The sequence below is a fragment of the Harmonia axyridis genome, chromosome 7, assembly GCF_914767665.1.
Source record: "Harmonia axyridis chromosome 7, icHarAxyr1.1, whole genome shotgun sequence".
NCBI classification, from domain to species: domain Eukaryota; kingdom Metazoa; phylum Arthropoda; class Insecta; order Coleoptera; family Coccinellidae; genus Harmonia; species Harmonia axyridis.
Window position 1 is genome coordinate 32,058,871 of NC_059507.1, and position 25,211 is coordinate 32,084,081.

Consider the following 25,211-nt stretch of genomic DNA (forward strand, 5'->3'; position numbering starts at 1 on the left):
CCCAAACATGCTATATGGCGAAAAATCGGGGTATCTGGGCGGCCATGGCAAAAGATTCACATGGGTCGCTTCGAAGAAGTTTAAACTAACTCTGGCAACATGAGGTCGGGCATTATTTTGCTGAAATATTGGACTCTCGAGCCGGTTAAGGCAAGGGAGACAATATGGCTCCACCATTCCTTGAAGGTAACGCAGCACTGTCATGTTACCCCGAATAAAGACTAAAGGTGACCTACTTGCATGTGCAATTGCACGCCATACCATAACTCTACTGTACGGTGTACATGACGCTCAACATAATACTGAGGTTCAAGTCTTCCTCCCCGACGTCGTCTAACCCTTCTTCGGCCATCATGTGCACCCAAGGAGAATCGAGATTCATCACAAAAGTTGACCTAATGCCATTCAACATTCTTATGTTGTAGTTCTCTGCACCACTGTAATCGTTGCCTGCGATGCTCAACCGTCAGAGGTTACACAAAATGGGGTCGATAATGCTGCAGTCCAAAAGACCTTATCCTTTGCTGCCTAGTAAAAAAAAATTAATATTCCTATGTTATTGCTCTACGGCGCTTTTTCTCTCAAAAACTCAAATGACCAATTAAGAGCACCAGTTATCAGTGAAGTAGGTCTTATTTTTCACCTCCGATTCAGTAATTGTGATTGACAACGTGGCAGCAGATAGGTGTCAGTTGTCGGTAAAATACATGAAGCGAATCTGAGCCTAGAGGACCAAAAACAAAACTGAATAACTGAAGTTGATTTCTGGGATCATGCCTCAAGTAATAAGTAATATAACGAAGAATTCAATGTTTCATCAGTATCTTGATAAACTCATTATCATTAGGAAACTGTCATTATTTGTTTCAATTTTGACTTTGAGTTATTCATTCATCTTTGACTTTTATTCAGAAATTAAGTTTTTCTAACAATAAACTGGCATGCTTGGACCAAAAATATGAAAAAACTGTCATAGTTTTCTCCAAACAGGTTCTGTAGAAAGAATTGAATTGATAGAAAAACAAATAGTTACTAAACTAAGAATTCACCAGCAATGATATCCAAATATAGCCAAAGAATTGGAATGACCAATAACATAATCAATTTTCGCTGCCTGTATTTCTGTGTTGGAGGTCTGGAAGTCCGACCCTGACCCCAAGCGTCAACCGGGATCGATTCCCGGCGAGTCGACTAAGGGCACTTTCAACCCTCATATAGGATTTGCGAGGCGAGCTCACCAAAAATGTGATTTTCGCAGAACGACCCTGCCACGTCCTCGACAAAGATGACCGATAACGAATCAATCGATGGAAAAATTACGGCCTCTACATCATTCGAAATTACACCGTTTCCACTAAATCGAAAAGTTCAGAATTCTGATCGTCATCCGTTATTTGGACAGTATCATCACCACACCTCATTTCCAACGGATAATAAGAATAATTCAATCCGCATAGAACACGAAAATCCATCTAATATTCTTTCCAGTAAAATCAACACACTTTTGTAATGTTCTACCCAAAAATTGAAATATCATTCAAATCAAGGCTTCAGAGCAGGGTGAACCAATAAATAGGATATGCTCGATTTGAGCTACTTTTTAGAACAGCCAATAATGTACAGTGCTTCATTAGAAACAATAAAGATTATTATCAGTTTTATTATTATTATTCAGCAATGTTAGCTTTCCAGGAACTGCGACCAATTTGATGTTTTGTTTTTAACCCTACCCTATTCATACAAACCCAGGTAGGCCGTCGATACGGTTAACGAAACCGACGACATCCTTAGGAGCCTTGGCTATTACTTCGTGAGTGTCCAGAACTGATTTTCCCATATGAGTGGTTTTTAGGCCAGTCAGCCCCGGACATTAGCACACTATGTGTTCGGCTATTTCTACTTCCTTTCTACAGAGCCTGAAGATCTCTGAAGATCATGCTGACTTACCCATGCGGTACAAAATGTATTTGCACCAACAGTGTCCTGTCAACAGTCCCACCTTTACCCGAAGCTCAGCTCGTGGTAGCTTCAGAAGCTATAGGTCTGTGAAAGCAGCACAAATTTTTTTGCCTGAGCAAGACCTGGTGTTTTTCTCCAGATGATTTTTCTATTCTCCTACTCCCATTGTTGAAGCACTGCCTTATATTGGTCTTTTTCAAGCTCACAGAAGAGCTCAGGACTAACAGGTGTTAACTTTGATGCCCTTCTCAAAAATTCATCAGCTTTTTCATTTTCCTCAATACCACAATGCCGCGGAAGATTACCAGTAGGTATACTATTAGCAGCATCATTAGACAGCTGTATCTTGAACACTATTGCACATACAGATATTGTTCTGGTCTCGAATCATTGAGAAGGTTTTTACTGCTCAAGTGAAGTCAGAACGTTGGGAACTCTCACTCATATTGCAAACAGAATATGGTTCCTGGGATATGCGCGTCATCAACTATCATATTTTTTTACCTTTAACATTTAACAAAAGCAAAATAATAAAAATAGAATGTTGTGTTTGCAAAACAGCTGAGCTGTTACGTTTTGCGGCTAGTCATGTAACTCATAAGTTAAGACTTTAAATACCCCAAATACAATAAGAAACCTCGGTGATCACAGAAGAATAGCTCTTTTGGATGCAAAATAGCAAAAAAAAAACTATTCAGATTCATCATTGGTTCAAGAGTTATGATAATATTACGTTATAGCTTTTATTTCTGTCTACTTTGAACACCTTATAACTTATTCAATGCCCAGAAATATTATCAGTAGGTATACTATCAGCATCATCATTGAACATCTGTATCTTGAAGACTATTGCACCTACATATAGTGTTCTGGTCTCGAATCATTGAAAAGGTTTTAACGTTCAAGTGAAGTCAGAACGTTAGGAACCTTCACTTATATTGCAAACAGAATATGGTTTCTGGGATACGCGCGTCATGTAATTCATAAGTTAAGACGTTAAATACCCCAAATACAATAAGAAACCTTGGTGATCACTGAAGAATAGCTCTTTTGGATGCAAAATAGCAAAAAAAACTATTCATATGCATCATTGGTTCAACAGTTATGATAATATTACATTATAGCTCTTATCCCTATCCACTTTAAACACCTCATAACTTGATAAGCAGTGTTGAACAAAATTTTGTGATCAGCCTTTCTAATTGAGAGCATAAAGGTCTACAACAAATAATACCAACATTGGCAACATTTGAAATCGACTCCTAACCTTTTTTCATACATTCAGATTCCTGCCTGGTCCCTTCTATTTGGTATCCACTTGAACCTTTCAAATTCTAGTTCCTGCATTAAAAAGTTATATAATTCATTTCCTTAATCAATTTTGAAGGCCACTATATCTTCAACTGAGATCACTTCCGTTAATGATGCGAAATAATTCAACAAAGAAGCAATCACTCGATAGATTATATTCCTTTTACGTGAATCCCCTCGCTAGATCCTGGTATCGATCATTTCAGCCATTCAATTGAGTATCTACTGAAAAGCAAAACGAACTTATCATCATCAATGAAAATATTATCTCGTTCAAGGTTGTAACACTGGAGCGGAAGACTATTTTCATCGTTTCCTCTACGATAATGAATTAACGGATAATCTGAATCTCGGTCGTCATTTAGATCATTGTTCACAGTAAATTGTTAATGATGCTTAACTGCCTCAGTTAGACGTTCTTTCTTTTGTTGTATCAATGGGGCTTAGGCGTCGACAGGTCTTGATATGCATGAATCGATCTAACGAGGAAATTGGGCTTGATTAGAATTAACGCGTAATGCAGGTGATTAAACTGGCGAAGTTGGTATATTTGCCGAGTGAATTATTGAATACTTCTTCGATTGCAAGCTAGTTAATGACGCGGTGTAGCGAGTCACTTTCATGTTGGGCTATATAATGCTCCATTAACGATTCGTAGGAATGGAAAGAGCTCGTTTGCTGCATGGAGATAATTTGATTCTTTGCTGATGGGTGATTTGAATTCCTTTTCCTATGGGAGGTAGTGGAATTGTAAAATGTTAGACGAAATTTCTCTATGTTATTATATTTATTCTTTGAATTTTATTCACAATATTTTATACTGTCTTGATCAATTACTACTCTTTTTCATTTTACTTACTACCAGGAGAGAAGCTCATATGGAGGTAATATTGGTTAACAAGGAAATTGATATAGTTATTGCATAAAAAATCACATTCCTATTATATGGCGAATGGTGGCATTCGTTGTCGAATTTCCTTTCGCAATGTTAGATTTCTCATGATGTCTTCGCTAAATACGAATCACAAAGAGAGCCTTCTCAAGAGCCCACGACGTTGAAAGCTGAAAGTTTTTCTGTGCATGTCCCCTACACAGATTAAGAAGACCAGCGAGTAAAGAGTTTGATTTGGCAGGTAACAGGTATTGAGGGTGAATAAAATAGTAGTAACGTTTGTATTCAACTCATTACAATCGACATGATTCGCAATATTAGATGCAGTTAAGGCCGCTTTCACCACTTGTTAAGGGTAGTTTTCGTTTCTATATCGTGATATGGGGTACCGTCATCTGATGGTCTCACAAAAATAGCTCGTCAATATTTCCAGAGTAATGAATAATATTATTCACCTTTTTCATTGAAAGTATTTCATCTGGCACTTCACAGAGGGATTTTACAATACCTTTTTTGGTGAAAGTAGCTCATTTCTTTGGTTTGTATCTAAGATGCCTGAAATACTGGTGTGTTCACTAATAAGATATTGTTTAAGATAATTCTGATGACCAGGCTAGGCTTGGATCCCTTTTCTCTGTTCTTCCTTAAGGTGGCGCTATACAAAGAATTTCCATTTGTTTTGTCAAAAGTAGTTTATTATTGATTTAACCTAAAAACGGCATTGACAGAAAGACGACGTGAGCGCCGCCATAAGAAACGATGCGGAAATCACGTGAAAAGGGACCAATACCATTAAAATCCAAAGAGGTTGGTCCCTTCAAAAGTCGCCAATTTGATATTAAGATTCATCAAGAGTAAGTGAGCACACCAGTGTTTTAGACATCTTATTCGTATACTATAAATTGGCGTTTTACGTATGCGAATAACTTGGTATATTGGCTGATGTCAATATTGTCAATATACCACAGATCGTATCATTGAGTACACCGACTAAAGTGTAGCAAAGTTCATAGTTGTAGCTTTTTCACTAAAGTCCACCATTACGTTTTCAGTGTACCTTATAACTTTTCTTGAAAAACACCATGTGATAAAGAGTTCGAACTGCTTTTCCTATTTCCCCGCTACTTTTCTGGCAATAGATTTAATATCGCTACTTTAGCGACGCTTGCAATTTCAGGTGATGTACATGGATCATGATCACAACTTCCACTAATAAGAGCCACTTAATTGGCACGCGGCAGCACGTGTACTATTTTGAGCAATGAAAGTGACCAAATCGACACATACTATTTCGATATACAACCAACTAGCATACTGGAATTCATTCCAAATGACTGATGAAAAATCATTCTCTTCTTCCATTTTTGCTGCTTCACGCTCGTGTTTGGGATCAGAATGTTTCAATTTGGTTGTTTCTATTGGCTAAAATAGTTCAAGTTCCGTCCGGGTGCCTTCAGCTACGGATTACTTCTTGATTATCTTTCTTATAATTCGCATAGACCAATACGGCCCGTAGGAGGATTCAAAAAATGAGCATTTTCATTCGGTTCTAGTTCATTATGTGACTGATTTCCTTCTTTTTATTTGGATGAATTATATTCACAGTCCCTTGATGTATGCAAGGATATTTCCAATATAAAAGTGGAATCAGGGAATTTATTGTTTCATCAGTCATTTGGAATGAATTCCAGTATGCTAGTTGGTTGTATATCGAACTAGTATGTGTCGATTTGGTCACTTTCATTGCTCGAAATAGTACACGTGCTGCCGCGTGACAATTAAGTGGCTCTTATTCGTGGAAGTTGTGATCATGTTCCATATCTCATCAATAAAATTGTACTTGTAGTGGATGTTGAGAACTATTTTATGTTGACAATGAGCCAGGGCACGTACTACACAAAGTCGTCTGGGCGAAACATATACAAGCCGCAAGGGAAAGCGACGGATCCTTGTTGCGTCGAAGGCCGCACAATGGTCACATTTGAGGTTTGAATTATAGAAAGGGCGGGCAAGTGACCGCGGCCGCTTCCTCCGGCAAGGGTGTACTACGAAACCCGGAATAAAATATGGGCGGGGGGTCCAAGATGGATCGGCGGCGGTGGAGAACAAGAGCGGTGATAAACGCGCTCGCCGAAACCGCACAGAACGGCCAAGAATGATGCCTGTTGTTGGATCTGTGATTTATTCGGCCTCAGCCGGGCCGTAAACAGCTAACCCGTTTTAATGGAAGCCACCTCGTTTTACGCCGTTTCGATTTCGGGCCCCTGCTCTCCTAAATCAGGCCGGTCTCGACAATGGTTTGTTTTCGATGAGGTCGGGGAGGAAAATCATGATTTCGCTCTTATCCGAAAGGGGGGTGGACGCTGAAGGGGGGCAAGATGTAGTTGTGGAAAATTTAGGACGGTTCATCGGGTGAGGGATGGAGATCTCTTGGTAAGAGTTATTGGAAAAGTCTGTTCTGGAGGAAAAAGAAGTGGCTCAATTCATAGAAATACAAATTTTCGGTCAATCGTTACCAAAAGAAGTTTTGTGATCACTTTTCGTTTTTATAAAAATTTCGTTCTCCAAATTCGACATGCTCATTCGCAAAATACATTTCAGACAATTACTTTCATTTGGGACCAGGTAATTCATTGCCTAACAGTACATTCAAAAGAACCCCGGTATTTAGCGGGTCGTCTCTGAATATGTCGATTTGGTTATTTCTATTGGCTAAATAGTTCACGTTCCACTTTAGTTGGCTGCAGCTACACATCACTTCTTGATTATCGTCACCGTTTCGATTTCGGGCCCCCGCTCTCCTTAATCAGGCCGATCTCGACAATGGTTTGTTTTCGATGAGGTCGGGGAGGAAAATGATGATTTCGCTCTTATCCAGAAAGGAGGGGGGACGCTGAAGGGGGGCAAGATGTAGTTGTGGAAAATTTAGGACGGTTCATCGGGTGAGGGATGGAGATCTTTTGGTAAGAGTTATTCAAAAAGTCGGTCTTGGAAGCAGAAGGAGTGGCTCAATTCATAGAAATATAAATTTCCGGTCAATCGTTACCAAAAGAGGTTTTGTGATCACTTTTGGTTTTTATGAAAATTTCGTTCTCCGAATTCGACATGTTCATTCGCAAAATACATTTTAGACAATTACTTTCATTTGGGACCAGGTAATTCATTGCCTAACAGTACTTTCAAATGAACCCCGATATTCAGCGGATCGTCTCTGAATGTGTCGATTTGGTTGTTTCTATTGGCTAAATAGTTCACGTTCCACTTTAGTTGTTCGCAGCTACGCATCACTTCTTGATTATCTGTCTTATGGTTCGCATAGAGCAGTACTGTAGGAGAAATGAAATGAGCATATTCACTCGGTTTCGGTTTGTTGTGTGACTGGTTTTTCCTAATCAATGTCTCTTGAGATATGTCGGAATATTTCTAATATCGAAGGGTTTCCGAAGTTCTCAAAAATTCATTTGGGAGCAGGGAATTTATTGTCTTACTAGTCATTCCAAATAAATTTTAGTATGCTAGTTGATTGTCTATTGAAATAGTATGTGTCGATTTGGTCACTTTCATTGCTCGAAATAGTGCACGTGCTGCCGCATGGCAATTTGGTCATTTCATTTGGTGGGAGATGTGCTCATCATTCACATATCATCAATAGAAGTGATTTAGGGAATTATTAAGAGCGGTTTAAGAGAATTTGATCAAACACCAGCAAAGGATTCTGCAGTCGTCGAGAAAAACAAAGAAGTTTTCAATCATTCCGACGATAACGTTTGGCAAAATTCTGTGGCACACTCAAGATGAATATTTCGTGATCAAATCTATTCATTCAGTTACTTTCCGTTCTGAAGAAAATGATTTCGCATCCTTAGAACCGTCATTCCACTGAAGAAAATATTTTTGGTGGAATTCGAAAAAAACTAGGACAGATTGACCAATATTATTTCCACTGTATTTCCTTCAGACTGAACATTTTCGAGTTCATCTAAAACACTCTCGTGTGCTTATAATTTTAAGCAACGGTCATTTCATCATAGTTGATAATGTTCCTTGCTAGTATATTACAAATCGAGAATATAGAATAAACTAATTCTAATATTCAAGTTTGGATTATAAATTTCAGCCCTTTCAAATTTACGAAGTATGTGAGCACAATCTCGAAAATCTCGATACTTATTTGTCTTCTTTATATTGGGACTTTCTGCTCATGTTGTTAATTAATTATAATATCGAAACTATTGTTAATAACGAAAGATCAAATAAATTTCACAAAAAATTTGACATTAAATTGTCTTCAAATCGTTGTAACAAATAATATTGCATGTGAATGAACAATGTACAAAAAGTTCGTCACGTATGACGTTGCTTCGATCACAAAATTTGTATATCGAATATTTGAAATATTTTAGTTATTACTTATATCAATTTCGCTTAGACCATATTCCTGTCATTTAATGTAAACTTTTCACACTCAACTTTGTTCATAATCCTCGTTAGAATTCAGTTCCATTTTCTCTCAACTCATCGAATGGAATAACTAAATGACTCACTATCGAGAGGAATTAATCTGAAACATCTGTTCCTGTGTTGAAAGTCCTTTATTCACGAACTGTCTCAGGGATTATTTCCCGCGTTCTAGCCATCAATATTTATACCAACCTCATGAATTCAATGAATCATTTCATTTTCTGTCTCAATTAAAATTGAATTCCTCCGCACTGATTCTCAATTGAATATAAACTGCGTTCTTCTTGGAACCAATGTCCATCCGGTAGAATACGAATGGTAGAATTCGTTGTAATGAATAATGAAATGATAAAATTTATTTATTGCATTTGATGTAGCACGCCTCCAAATTTAATGCTTCATTTTACGGTTTCCGGAATAGGATCTTGAGGATTTGAATGCATATGAAGAATTGATGAATATCCTGGAAATTCCAGTCATTGATCCTGCTTGAATTTCCTCATGCCCTGTAAGCAACCCAAATAATATGCGATAAAATCATACATGAAAGTTTGTGGACGTAGCTAAGCTAAGCTGTATAGTCGATCTAATGAGTAGTTCAGAACTATATCAAATATATGTACAAAACTCGAATAATTCTTCGAGTGATTGGTAGCAAAGGATAGACTGGCTGAACGGTTTCTTTAGAGAGATTAAGTGATACTTTGCAAGCTTTGGACGCTTGTATTTGGTGGAAGATTCGTCGTAGTCGATGGTTTCTCTGACTAATCGGTTGGGGTATTTTATCGCCTTCCCAAGAGTATTTCATGAAGAAATTTCTTCAAATGTGGCAGGTTTGCCTCACGATGGAGTTTGTTATTGCGAACAAACCACGAAGGCGCGAGTTGAAGGCGATGGTGATAAATGTATTCTGAATGATTTGTAACTCAACTTTGTTGGGGAAGGCGATAAAAGCCAGTAACGGATTGAGGCATGAGTTACAGTCGGTCGGACAATGGCTCTGTACAAGATGAGACATGTTACTGCGACGAGAGAGCATCGAAGACAATTCAGCAAGCATCATTTTACCCTTTCAGGCTGCATAGTCCAGGTACTGGTTGAATGTGAGTTTATTTTCTAAGAAGATTCCCAACTTTTCAACTTGGGGAAATGACCTCTGTAGATTTGAATGTGGCCGAACGGTTTGACTGATCTCCGTGATTAGAGAAGAGCAGCGCTCTTCCTAGGATCACTTTGGTTAGCCATTATTTACTGATGCTGTAAATGTCTGATGGTGATGATTGGGTGTTTATCCCATTTAGATTATTTCCAAATGTTATCTCTGGTATTCAGGACATGTGTTGCTAAACATCAAAGGTAAAATTGTAGTGGAGATTTCTAACATTGGTCAAGTGACTTTGATTAAACCATAAGATTTGAATTTCCTTACATAGATCTAAACGTTTCTCCTTCATTGAAAATTTTCAAGGAAAATTTAGAACTCATTAATAAAAAAATTTATATTGATCTAGATCATATACCATATTCCGATTAGTACCTGACACATATTTGTTATAGATCACATTAATATGAAGAATGAAATTATCAGAAAAATATATAAGTATCAAAGTTTTCCTCTAATTTTCATATACTTATTTCCAAAAAGACCCAAATGAGGTTTACATTGATTCTGAGCTATATCATAAAACATATAAATGATGGTAATATTCACTTTGATGAACTTGATCCATTCAGAATGAACAAAGCTCGTAAAATCAGAATAAACAAAAGATTAAAATCATATTTGTGAGGGATATAATTCGTACTACATATCTGGTTTACTCAATTAGCTTTCTCGTATATCGATTGAAATCATCAATATTGAAACTAATATTGAATTAGAATATTATATTCTATGTAGTTGAAAACCGTATTATTGATTTTTAATTTTTTTTTTTCAGGTAAGTGGATTCCGATATCTAACTGGAGTATAAAAATGGAGTGAGTAGATGAATTATTCGAAACTGATTTTTGTTTCAATTATGTCCTCAAAGGATTACTGAAACGTTATCAATTTCAGCATGAATCGTATAGGTACACGATAATTTTCCGTGATTTTAGCCGTTCGAAATTCTGTTCTTTGTCAATTTCAAAACCTCTAATTCGATCGAAATAAAAATAAGCAGTTGGTTGTAAAATAACAATTTGAAGTTTTGTGCTAAATTTGGTCTTGATCGCATTATAAAAACCAGAGGCGTAACTAAAAAACACAATATGAACAATTGAAAGATTTTGATTTTTCAAAGTGGAGGTAACCTCATGTGTCAACTCTAGTTACGCCAATGATAAGAACCATGCAAAATTCAAGAAGAATATCGAAAAAAATTATCACTATTTCTGTGACCACAGAACCGACGGACCTCAGATTTTGAGTGTTGCTATTACAAAAATAACAATTTCAAGCGCAAAAAATTCGATAGCATCAGATTATCAGTACCATAGAAAAAAAGAATATTGGAAAAAAATAACCTATATTCACGAGTTCGATTGGGTTGAGATATTTTAAGTGTATATAGAATAACCATAATAATATTGTGAAAAAATTGCATGTTCATAGAAAACACAAGAATAATATCGAAAAAAAACTTATATTCCGCATATATGTAACGATCAGCTATTAAAAACTTTTTGCACATTGTAATTGAGATAGCAGCTTGAGAATCAGAAAAAATATCTGAAAAAAAGTTTGAGTAAGGCACTGGCCTGAAGTCAGAAGCTTTCGGGCAATTGTTTATTCATGCGCCAATTGCTACCTTGAAGGTTTCAAAAAGACAATTGGTGCATAAAGAATCGAGCTTGCAAAAGCTTTACTTAGAGGGTTTCCTCAATTTTATTTTGTCTTTCCAATGTTAATTCCAACTTGTCTCGAGGCCGTGTTTAACATTTTCAATACGTTCTTCTATACGCACCATCGAGAACATCTTTAATTCCAATTAAGCAACTAATGGCAATAATTGAGGCTTCTATCAACCCTTCTTAATAACTTCCTAGGGCTCATTATGGACTGATAGCTTTGAAGCTTTCAGTCAACTTATTATTAGATTCGAAAGATGGTTGCGGTAGAAAGATCGTTTTTTGCACGAAACTTACCCCTCAGAAGCCCCCCTCGCTGAATTTTTGCCCCTCCCACTGTGGAGGAGCTCTCTAGCTGTAAAATAGGATTGATCTGTTCTTTATTAATTCCAAAACCGCTCATTCGTTCGAAAGAGAAATGAGCAGTTGGTTGTACAGTTTGAGGTCTTATGCTAAATTTGGTGTCGATAGCCTTATGAAAACCATAGACGTTACGAGAAGGGGTTATTGGGGTCATAGCCCCCAATTGATTAGAAGAAATAAAAAATATCGTCTCCGAAACCATAAAAAAGAATAATGTTGAAAAAAAAACATGTATTTCACATGTATATAACGGTCAGCTATTACAAACGTTTTGCACATTGTGAAGATGATAGGAGCTTGTGAATCAGAAAAAATCAACCAAAAAAAAACTTGAGTAAAGTACGGACGTGAAGTCAGTCATGCGCCAATTACACCATTGGAGGCCACATAACTGAATATAGATATAATTAATGTGGTTAAAAAGAGGCAATTGGTGCATGAGGGAACGAGCAAGCAAAAGCTCCACTTAGAGGGTTTCCTCAATTTTATTTTGTCTTTCCAATGTTAATTCCAACTTGTCTCGAGGCCGTGTTTAACATTTTCAATACGTTCTTCTATACGCACCATCGAGAACATCTTTAATTCCAATTAAGCAACTAATGGCAATAATTGAGGCTTCTATCAACCCTTCTTAATAACTTCCTAGGGCTCATTATGGACTGATAGCTTCGAAGCTTTCAGTTAACTTATTATTAGATTCGAAAGATGGTTGCGGTAGAAAGATCGTTTTTTGCACGAAACTTACCCCCCTCGCTGAATTTTTGCCCCTCCCACTGTGGAGGAGCTCTCTAGCTGTAAAATAGGATTGATCTAATTATTTTGCTCAAACAAGTTTAGGCAGTTTTTCGACGAGAGACCGGCTGGAAATTCTGGAAAGTTAGGAGATTCGAAAGCAGAAGATCATTTCGCTGTATAATGTAATGGGGAACTTGCCGAAGAAGTTCAGAATTTGCGTTTAATTATGGGCTGAAAGCCGATGTTTGGGCACACGCTTATTTGAAAGGACAGAATCAATATAAAACACAGGAACTTCCCTCTGGCCTCCGTCGTCTGTCTACTTACCGATTTTTGTTGACAAGAAGACAGAAAATACAGAAATAATTTGAAAAACACTTCAAATTTTACGCTATGGTTAATTATTATTTATTATATAAAATTATTAATGTGTATTCTAACAAATATCCACCGTTCTGAAGTTTGAATGAAAATTTAGAAAATTCATAACTCTAATGCTATAAGAGCTAAGAAGAAGAAAAACTCTGGATGTTTTGTTGATTCGTCAATTCCAAAGCTTCATTTCCAAAAATAATGAATACGAATTAATAAAGAGAATATGATATACAGAATTAGAAGATTTCCAGCAGAAATTCATAGGGTGCTTGAGAAGTTTCGATGGTTTCTGTCTAGAGTTTGACAGTTGAGAATGTCAAACTACAATGACATTCCTGTTCAGTAAAGTTTGACAATTCTTCATGAATCTTTTATCGCCAGAACAAGGCTTTCAAATTGTGGAAATTTACTTTCTCTAATTCTGTGGTTATTCCGTTCATTCTTCCACATCTTGTAGAACAAAATCGTGCGAGAATATATCAGAAACGCACAGTTTTCATGGTTATATTTTATTATTATATGTTGGTACTCCGAACTTTCCGCCACGGCTTTATCTGTCAATTCATCGTCAATTTGCCTTGAAGAAATCAGTTCTGCCAACCAACATTTTTCAATGCCAAAATAACTAAATGATATTTATGGACATATTTCATTAATTTCAATAAAAATACAATGAATTAGAGAAAATAATGTATAATACTCGTACAGAAGGTTCATTCTACCACTCGTTCATTCCAAAACTCGCCACTTCGTGGCTCGTTTTTGAATTTTGAACTCGTGGAAGAATATCAATGCCTTCTGCACTTGTATTATAAATAACTATTCTGATCTGAAGTTTACAGAGTACTTCCTCTATTTTACGATCAACATAATCGGCCTAGTGAGCAACCAATTCGTGCGGTTATAGATCGTTTCTTCACTTATTTTACTATTCCCGATCAATATGATGCGGTTTACATGCTGGCGGCAACATAAGTCCTTATTTTTTTTTTTAATGAGGAAGGAGGTGCGGTTTTGGTTGATGACTTTTTTTTTGTTGCCAAAAATTAATCAGCTAAACATTTGGTCCCATCAAGACAGCACAACTTGCCATACAGCGCAATTCATATCGAAATGATTTTGGTGACAACTTCATTTCCAGAAGTGGTCCTGTCCTCCTGATCCCCTAGTTCATGAGCCTCTCGATTACTCCAATATTCAAGCCACCGTTGACGCCCAGATTTATCGGACATATGCAGCAAATCATATTTGGAAAATATATGCCAGGCAATCATCTACCAGATTATAACATTTCCGACTTGTGTTATTATTTAGTTCCAAAGCTCTTAGAAAAACATCCATTTTAGAATGTAAAATTGATTTAGTATCACGTACAGGTTAATATACTCTGTCAGTATATATTACCTCTGTGACAAACTATGTTTATTTGTTGAAGTTCTCGAATAAACTTTATTATTATTATTATTATATTATGTCAAACTGAAATGTGATAAAATATGCCTCTGTGAATTAATACTTTCAACATTTTCGATCTCCCAGGTCTTTGTGACATAAAAAAAATTAGGAAAGCAATGAAGTGATGTCAGGAGCTTTTGGTGCTCATTCATTCATACGCCAATGAACATCACAAAATTGCATTTAGGAATATCCAAGGGTGTGTATGACACATGTATAAATGAGCACTCAGAAGCAGCTGAATTCAGAACTTTCCTCATATTTTTTCGTTATTCTGCATAAATTTTCAATGTTTCTGATGACGCTATCGATACGAAATTTTGTCCGAAGCTTGAAGTTTTTTCGATATTCAGGAGAATATAATGATCAATGGATATCAAATATTTCAACAAAGTTTTTTGATCTTCTTGGGGTGGGATAGAGTTAATATGGACCAAAAAACCAATTTCGTTTCAAAATTATTATACAGGGTGTCTGGTGAGGAATGGGACAACGTTTAGGTGGTGATGAGGGATGTCTCAAGGAGTGAGAAAATGCCATTTGAAATCATCTGAGGTATATGGTTCCTGATATACAGGGGGTTTTAGAAAAAATGAGGAAATTTCAAATGACCATAATTCAGGAAATGTGAGAGCTAATCCGATGATTTTTCGTATGAACAATGATAGAGTGAGTACGAATCTGTTTGAACGAAAAATTCGAAATAAAATCAGATCCGGACTCAGAAATTTTAGTTTTTCTGAAATTAGGTAAAAACAACACCCTGTATGCGGTTTTCAATTTTTTTGACTTCAGATTCTGAGAGAGCAGGAAAAATACTTTCGAACTCAACTGTCATCCCGAATGGCACAAATTTTTCCTCGTTTCTATGACCCTTCGAATGTCAATCTTCCGATTTTCGCTCCTTACATATTATTTTCTCGACATTTCAAAAACATGAGATCTTAGATAGTTACTCATAAGTAAAAAAAAAAAGATCATAAACGAATCAAAACTTTTATAAAAACTATCAAAAATGCGAAAAACAGTTAACATTTGGAAAATTAATCACTAATTCTTCAAATATTGTTCGAAATGAAAACCGCCAACTTCTACACATTTATCTGCTCTTTTCATTAAGTTCAAAACTGCTTTCCTTATCACATTCTGTTTTGCTGGGAAAAGTACCATGTTGTTTCGTATGCGCAACAAGGCGGGCAAAAATTTTGTGATTTGGAACCCGACGATTGGGAAAACGTCTACGATACTCCCTTTCAGCTACTCTTCCGTTCATATCATATTTACCATACACCAAAAGCATGTCAACATACTCTTCATTAAAAAATGTGTGTGGCATGATTTTCAACAAATTGAAGTAAGATTGTATCAACAATTAAATCACTAGTTTGACAGATAACTAAATGCTCTATCTTTTCTCATCATAAATGATAGCACACCATAGAATTGACATAACTGGCAACTAGATTCAAGACTAATGATAGAAATATGTACATGACGAATGAAACTTTGGATATTACAGGAAAAAATTATCCAAACTCATCTGAAAGATCGACTAAGAGAAAAGAAGTTGACGGTTTTCATTTTGAACAATATTTGAAGAATTAATCATTAATCTTGTTCCTACTGAATCATCAATTAGTACTTCAGAAATAGTTCGTAAATTTTCCCAATGTTAACTGTTTTTCGCTTTTTTGATAATTTTTATGAAATTTTTGATTCGTTTATGACCCTTTTTTTTCTTATGAGTAACTATCTGAGATCTCATTATTCTGAAATGTCGAGAAAATAATAATATGTAAGCAGCGAAAATCGGAAGATTGACATTCGAAGGGTCATAGAAAGCAGGAAAAATTTGTGCCATTCGGGATGACAGTTGAGTTCGAAAGTATTTTTCCTGCTCTCTCAGAATCTGAAGTCAAAAAAATTGAAAACCGCATACAGGGTGTTGTTTTTACCTAATTTCAGAAAAACTGAAATTTCTGAGTCCGGTTCTGATTTTATTTCGAATTTTTCGTTCAAACAGATTTGTACTGACTCTATCATTGTTCATACGAAAAATCATCGGATTAGCTCTCACATTTTCTGAATTATGGTCATTTGAAATTTCCACATTTTTTCTAAAACCCCCTGTATATCAGGAACCATGTACCTCAGATGATTTCAAATGGCATTTTCTCATTCCTTGAGACATCCCTCATCACCACCTAAACGTTGTCCCATTCCTCACCAGACACCCTGTAGAATTACTGATATTGTGCGATCAAAAATATGTCATTCTTCGTTGCTATCTATAGCATTGGAATTTTTTCCTATGTACAACATTGGAATTTTTTTTTCGATTTCTAATATTAGGCAAAATAAATTAAACTGCTCATGGAATTCTCTGCTTTTTCATATTGTATAATACCAATAGCGTGAATTGTTTGTTGGATTTGGAATTTTTCATGAAACTATTTTGGAGGGTATAAATGAAAATTATAAAGCAAAACTGAAAGAATATTTCATTCGGAAATACGTGAAATTCGATCAGCTTGTTGTAGATTCATCAACAGGAAACAAAATATCCGGTATGCTGCATCAGATAATCTATATTCCATTTGAACTCGCACCAGAATATCGATACTTTGATAATATCGGCTTGCAGAGTTACTGCTGTGCTCCATTTATGTGCATCGATCTGTCTTCCGCAAGTTAGTAGTTGTTCAGGTTGTTACATCAATTTCTGACAGGTCGCTGCTCCTTGAAGAGGTAGGCCCTAATACGAGATTAATAGAGACATAATCAATGAACGTGTCCATGGTTCCATGATATGATGGTAAATCACTCAATAATGAATGAAATGAGGAAAACACTAGCGTAGAATCAGTAGCTTTTGAGCGCTCATTCATTTATGCGCCAAGTTCTGAAGTCCTCGAGGGCCAAATTGGCGCATGAATGACGAGTGCTCAAAAGCTCCTGACAAGTTAGTGCCTCCCTCATATTTTTGTTCGATATTCCTCTTCATTTTTTTATTGTTCTGACTTTGCTATTAACACCAAAGAAATATTGGATCAAGTAAATGAGTTTATTGGGTATTTCTTTTCCAATATTCTTCTTCAATTTTTTTTGTTATTGTGTAATAAGCTTGAACTTTTACACGGATATTGAAAAACGTCAACTCATTTGTATTTTTTTTTTGTTATTATTCTTGGATTTTCAATGGTTTCAATTTTTGATGATCTAATTTCCATCTCGAACGAATTTTAAATCTTCCGTCAGGTATCAAATTGCGAGCTTGAACTTTTGCACGGATCTTGAAATACGTCAACGTTTTCAAGTTTTCCTTCGAATTCAATCATCAATCTTATCTATCTCACAACATTTATGTTCCGATATTTCAGTTGTCGAGCAGTCTTCCTTCATAACTAGGTTGATTCTTTGTATGTCTATAATCTTGCAATTATTGAATGAACAATTGAATTGTTATGTTCATTAACATAACATTTCTCATTCTCTCCCATTTCATTACAACCTTTCATCTCATAAGTTGTCTATAATTTATATAACCATTCAAAATTGTAGTCGTATATTGCCTGACATAAAAAAATTCGTAGTTTTATATTTGTTACTCATGTTAAGTGCCTAATACTTGTCATTTTTATATTGCTTCAGTGGACGACTGATCATCTTTCTACTGCGCTTTTACGAGCTATTCCGGCTCAGCATAAATAATATCTTATAATTGCCTTAGTAGAATAAAGCTTTTTTCTCAGCGGTAGGTTTTTCTTTTGTTACGGTTCAACATTGTACGATTGAATATCTCGAATGTGATTTTATGAATGAATGAATAGAGAAAAATGTTTTCAGAACATTCTTATCTTACAAGAACATCTTACAACCATCATTGGCAGCTAGGCCTTTTTTGTGAATATGTTTCCTTGCTTGCCCTGCGAATATTTTGAGTCTAGGTGCCTCAATCAGAATAAGTGTTGTTTGTCTCTCTTTTCTGCGATTGTATAGAAGTCATTCTATACATTGCCTAGGCATTGTATAGAATGCCAAGTCAGATAAGATAATGAATTCACACCTAAATTATTTCTTTTCATTATATACTATGCCCAGAAATTGTAAACAATACCTAGGTAAAGTATGAAATTGTAGGATTTCACGTATACCTACTTATGCGTTTCGTCCCTGGCACACACACCGGACTCATCAGTGTGACTTTGGTATATTTGTGTGTGCCGTGTCACAGACGCTTGGGGAATTTATTATTATCGGGAGCCGCCGGGACTCGAACCCGGCCCTTTTCGCATCTCGGTGAGTGAGTCTACCTCTTAACATCTAGGCTACCGATTGCTGTGTTTATTGTTGCTATGTGGAGCTTTATGAGAAGCCGCCACAAAATGGACAAACGCATTCGTATTATTCCATACATTGCCTAGAAGATCCAGGCATTCTATACATTTCCTAGGAATTGTATAGAATGCACATTCAGATATGAATTAATTCATTCCTGAGTTATTTCATTTCACACATTTCCGGCGTCCGGCAGACCATCAGGCATTCGATATAATGCCTAGGAATTATATATAATGCCTAGGAAAAAGTGTGAAATGAACAAACGCATTCGTATTATTTTATGCATTGCCTGGAAGTCGTTATATACAATGCCTAGGCATTGTATAGAATGCTCATTCAAATAGGATAATGAATTCACTTCTGAGTCATTTCATTTCACACATTCCTGGCGACCGGCAGACCATAAAGCATTCTCTATAATGCCTAGGAAAAAGTATGAAATGAACAAACGCATTCGTATTATTTCATACATTGCCTGGAAGCCCAAGGCATTCAACACATTGCCTAGACATTTTATAGAATGTCCATTCAGATGAGGTTATGAATTCACACTTAAATAATTCCATTTCACACATTCCCGACAGACCATCAGGCATTCTATTAAATGCCTAGGAATTGTATATGATGTCTAGGTGAAGTATGAAATGGATAAACGCATTCGCATTATTACATTCATTGGTTTGTAGCCCAAGGCATTCAATACATTGCCTAGGCATTGAATAAAATGCCCATTCATATAAGATAACGAATTCACACCTGAATGAATTATTTCATTTTACACAGTACCGGCAGACCATCAGGCATTCAATAAAATTTTTAGAAATTGTATATAATGCCTATAGGAAAACGTATGGACTGGACAAACGCATTCGTATTATTTCATACATTGCCTGGAAGCCCAAGGCATTCAACACATTGCCTAGGCATTTTATAGAATGTCCATTCAGATGAGATAATGAATTCACTCCTGAATAATTTCATTTCACACATTCCCGGCAGACCATCAGGCATTCTATACAATGCCTAGGAATTGTATATGATGTCTAGGTGAAGTATGAAATGAATAAAAGCATTCGCATTATTACATTCATTGGTTTGTAGCCCAAGGCATTCAATACATTGCCTAGGCATTGTATAAAATGCCCATTCATATAAGATAACGAATTCACACCTGAATGAATCATTTCATTTTTCACAGTACCGGCAGATGATCAGGCATTCTATACAATTCTTAGAAAAGGTATATAATACCTAGGTAAAGTATGAAATGGACAAACGCATTTGTATTATTGCCTAGAAGCCCCAGGCATTCTATACATTACCCAGACATTCTATACATTGCCTAGGCATTGTATAAAATGCCTGAATTAAACACAATGCCGGTAACGGTTAATTGAATCAATACTACGTAACAATCTTTCACCACGTAAATGAACAAATCGCTTTCCTTTTGATCACTTCCCGAACTGGACACCCAATTTTTTTCTCCACACAATCCCCATGAAAAATATATCAACGAGAACGGAATTTCGCCGTCGATTTTACACAGGCAACAGTGCAGGACACGACAAGCGCCACGCGGTGGCCTTCCATTACGAAGGAACGCCGGATTCCGTTTTGTTTGTTTTCACGAAAATGTGTGCGGTGGAAGAGAGCGCTGCCAGGGGTGGGGGGACGGCGGCGGAAAGTTTGTTCGGTAATTCCCAGCAATAACCATTCATAACCTCCGGTTTTGACAAGCGTGACTAATAATTTTCGATTGTGGACGGAAAGCGGGTGCATTATGTTGTTCGCCTCTGTCGATCGTTTTTCTCGGATTGAAAGCCTTCGCGCTCGATAAACCAGTGGCGGGGGGATGAAGGGGGGACGGGACATCGATGATGATAAACTTGGTCGCGTGGGTGGACCCTGAACTCGAGTGGCGCGCGGCTATCTTAATGATGCGAATTGTCAGTGGTTTATTTATGGATCTGGGAATATGTGGATGAAATATATAAACAAGATTATATCTGGCGGGTTGGGATGATGCTTCTTATCCTTCCTTTTTCAAATTATTTCAAACGGTTTGAAATTTATGGATCCGATGGTGGAGCTGAAGGGAGATCGGTTCGATATAGCTAGCTATTTTTGTAACGAATTCTTTGCTGCTGCTACGGTTAAGAGACAAGATCTTGATGGCGGAATGCGTATAATGATTGGATAGAATTATGTTATTCGATTTTTGGCTTTTAAATATTTCAATGTTGGGAAATGCAAGGGGGTCCTTAGTTATTTTCATAGCTTTTGCAGGAATTTATAATTTATTATATTGATGAATAGTATCAACAGATGAATAGTGATGATGAATAGTATCAACAGATGAAATTGGGCTAGAGTACATACTTCATTCTTTAGGATGTTCCTTAATTGGGGGAAAAGGAAAATTAGAGTTTCTTTCGATAATATAAAGAAAAAATTCCTTGAACATGAACTCACAAACGCTTTTTTTTCGAGATACAGTATCTTCCTTGCTGTTTTACTTGTTTGTGATGATTATATCAGTTTATCGACTCTTCATTAATCTTCGCTACAGATTGGTGAAGAAGTACCAATACTAATAATCAATTCATTCATCACAGCTTACCAACTGGATCTTTATAATCAATTGGACTCTTCTGAAGAATACTAGAGAATTGTTTGAATGTTTTTTCTCAAAATCGGGAGCAACTACAAGAAACCAAAAAGTGTAGTACGGGATCAAAGTTTTTTTTTACATTTTTTTTTGGTTCAGCAAAATACAGTTCTGGTGAAAAGAAGCGAACACTGTTAGCATACCAATGATGAAATCTTCAAATTTGAATATATATGCCAAATTCATGTCAATCTTGTGGAAAGAAGGTACAATGAGAACAAAAACTTAAAAAAAAATCAAATTTCAGCACCCTGGATCCCGAAAACAAACCGTTTGCAGACCCATGTTTGAAAAACTTTTCTTCTCAAAATGATGCGAAGAATCTCTCATTTTTGTTTTACCTCCAGTGATTGTTTTCATCTTCAGATACTCAGATACCTTTTCAGACACTAAGGTACTTTGGCAGATACTGAGTTTTTTAGATAAGTACTAAGATTCTTTTTTGATTTCTAAGATAATATAAGTTTCAGTTACTATTTGTTTTTGAAAAGTAATTGAGACGCTAATTACCTACCTCTGCCAAAATCAGAATGAAATGAAATATAGCAACTTTATAGATATTTCAAAGTTACCATAAAGTTAATCATTAATTAAATTAAGCTATTTTTATGTATCTGATTCTACTATAGATCAAACCAAAACAGATTCAATTTGAGATTCTATTGAATTCAATCTTATAGGTTAGTTATTCATGCCTGCAATACAATAGGATCATTTGAGTTGGTGGGAACTTGATAAAAAATTTATCAGCACAATGTTGTGATATAACAACAGAAATAGCTGTTCTATTTCTAGTGTTCATTAAATAGAAATACATTTATGAATTATTTATTTTGGAAATACTTGATTATTTGTGTAATTTCGCTATATTAACTGTTAAATATAATCTTCAAAATTCCGATAAGAAAGGTTCTAGGACAAATCAAGGAAAAAGAATATTGGACCTGCCCTCAGGAGAAGTTCTAACCGTAGACACGTGTTTCGGGCTTTTGGCCCTCATCAGTACGGTGAAAAAGTGTTAGATGAGCAACACTTGAAGAAAAACAACAAACAAACGGAGTCCATAACAGAAGCCAGCCGTCTATTTGTGGTTTCCGCAGGAAGACCCAATGGGTTTTCGGAAAACAACCAACATCACCACGTGGGAAGCTATAGCTACCTGTGTGAAAACCTAGTCCTGGTGAAGATATCCTGAGGGCAGGTTCGTGCTTCTATCGAGACTCTATCTTATTATTTTCACTTCAACCAACTCCTGTTTTCTTATGTTTTCAACCAAATTTCATTTGATGTTGTTTATTTCGTATCAGAATCCAAAGAACACAAAATATTGAGGTGCCTGGAATTTGACGTTTGCGAATGACCAACGTAGATCCAGAGAAGCAGAAATTTTAGAAATCCCAGTTATTTTATGTTCTCGCTTTAGCAAGCCATACTAAATATACCAAAAAGCTTGAAATCACACTGAATCATTTGAGACTCGATCGGAATATCAGTATCCCTTGATACAGCTTCGAATTCGGAACAGTAAAGAGGAAGATATAAAATTAGTAATTCTAACTTTTCGCAAGCAAAATCCATACTTAAATTCGTATAAAACTTGAAGGGATTCTCAAACCATAATTCATTAAACTCGGATAAGCATTGTGGAAACCACATGTGTAACTAGAATTCACGAAGGCACAGACCTACATAAACTTGTCCAGAATCATCTGGCAGATACGAAACCATAGTTGCTTAGGGTGCTAAAAAATGCAAATTCCAAAGACATCGAACTCCAACGAACAAAACATCACTCAATCTCCAGCTCTGCAATGCATCATCGAAAGGAAACATCATTAACCCATATGCAAAACTCCCCGTATAACCTCCATAAAATAACCCACTCTACAATAAAGATCGCCAAACCTCCATCCGAGCGGTAATCAATCAAAGCCAGACGTCACAATGCGTGTAAGCAACACCCTGTACACACCACCTCGGGCAACCTCTAAAAGCATCTATTGTGCCCATCTCCGCACCGAAAAGGCCCAGAACCCGGGCCCGAATCAATCATCCCACCATCATCTTACATGACTAATGAAATATCGAAATGGCGGATCATTACTGATTAATGGACCTACGGCCCGAAAATGTAATCACGCCGTATGCCAGATGAAAATGATATTGTGAGCGACGGAAAGGACAAGGCGCATCGAAGAGGGTTTCCCATCAAATATTCCATAGAATTCTATATAAAGCGGTGAATGTTATACTCGGAACACCCAGCCGATAATACAGATCATCTATTATTGAGGCTCCCTCCATCGGCAGTAATGGTAAATAACTCATTAGCTACAAATTGGCTGAATGTTTAATCGGAAACGGAATGATTTTGTTCTTTCCGCGCGATCAGATTCTTGGGAATTGTTCTTTGAAGAACGAGGAGTTGCTCATTGTTAACCGTCTCATTTCACGATGAATAAAATAGTAGGCGTATCGATTAAACTATTCCACTACAATGTTCGTTACTGATCGGGCTGAAAGTTTCAAAGTTTCGGTTACCGAACCTGTTTCTCTCGGTTGGGTTATTTCGGAAATGGAGTTAATAGCGCGTTGCAAGTATGAAGTATATAGAGCAAGAGCCCGTGAGTGCCAGACCTTCGGATTTTCATAAAAGCTGAAAATTTTTCTATGTGTGTCCCTAGTACAGGTAAGAATGATCCCCACCCATGAAGCTGAGGCAGCGGTGGCTTTGGCAGGTAACAGGTAACAAAGGTGTATAAAATTCCATCTCAAATTTATCATAAAATAAAACTTAATTTTTTTATATTTGATTCATAATAATATCAAAACTCGCGTCGCTCATTGCCAGACAGTTAGTATGGTTGCAACCCTCTGCCGGACACCCTTAAACTATTATAATTTATAATTATACTTACGTTATATTATAAAATCTCAATTTTATATATAATTTTTTGGGGGCCTATTAATCTATGTTTACATGATAGCCGGACAGTTTCGACGGTTCTATCATCTTGCTAGACGCATTCAAAGTGAGCATTAGTTCGGGGAGCAAGGAGCGTATACAGTAACTAGTGCGAGTGAGACAGAGCGCTTGGTCTATTGCGGCCCTTTACTGCGCATCAGCTGTTGTTTATTGTAACTATCTGGTGAACGGCTATGCTCATAATAAATGTATTATTTTTCTGTGCAGTTTATAAAATAAATGTGATCAGTTGTAATAAAGTGCTATCATGAGTGACGAAAAAATAGTTTGCTTTGTTTGTAAGAAAAGTGATGAACACATAATATTATTTTCTGAAGAAACTTTAAAAAAATGCCAGACTATTCTTAAATTACGAAAAATACATAAGCTAAAATACAGAGACATTACTTTACCTAGTGAATACACCGAGAGTGGTTATCACAGAGTATGTTACAAGGTATTTACAGGTCTTATGAAAAAATATTTCACCTCTCAACCATTAAGTGCTGAAAAACAAAAAGGAAAAAAACAAGAGAGTTGTGTAATTACAAGCAACTCATCTTCAACCTTGTCGTCGATACGAGATTTGAGTTCCGAACTACCTGATCTACAATCTTCGTCAACAGAATCTTCATCTCAACTAATTTTACTATCCCAGTCCACAGAAACACAACCTTCGACATCTGAAAATGAATCTCATTTACAGTCTGTACCCTCAGAATCTCCCACGACATCTCAGCCAGCTCCAATTTGTGAATCAATAGGTCTACAATCTGCAACTCTTCGAGATATTGCTGACGTTTTCGAACCAGAAGTTATTGATAATAATTTTGTAACTCAAGATGTTAATA

General features: G+C 36.4%; 1 protein-coding gene across 4 annotated transcripts in view; it reads left to right on the forward strand.

Moving 5' to 3' along the window:
* LOC123684759 (teneurin-m) overlaps nucleotides 1–25,211 on the forward strand; it is a 446,936-nt gene that overhangs the window by 48,850 nt on the left and 372,875 nt on the right. The window lies entirely within an intron of this gene.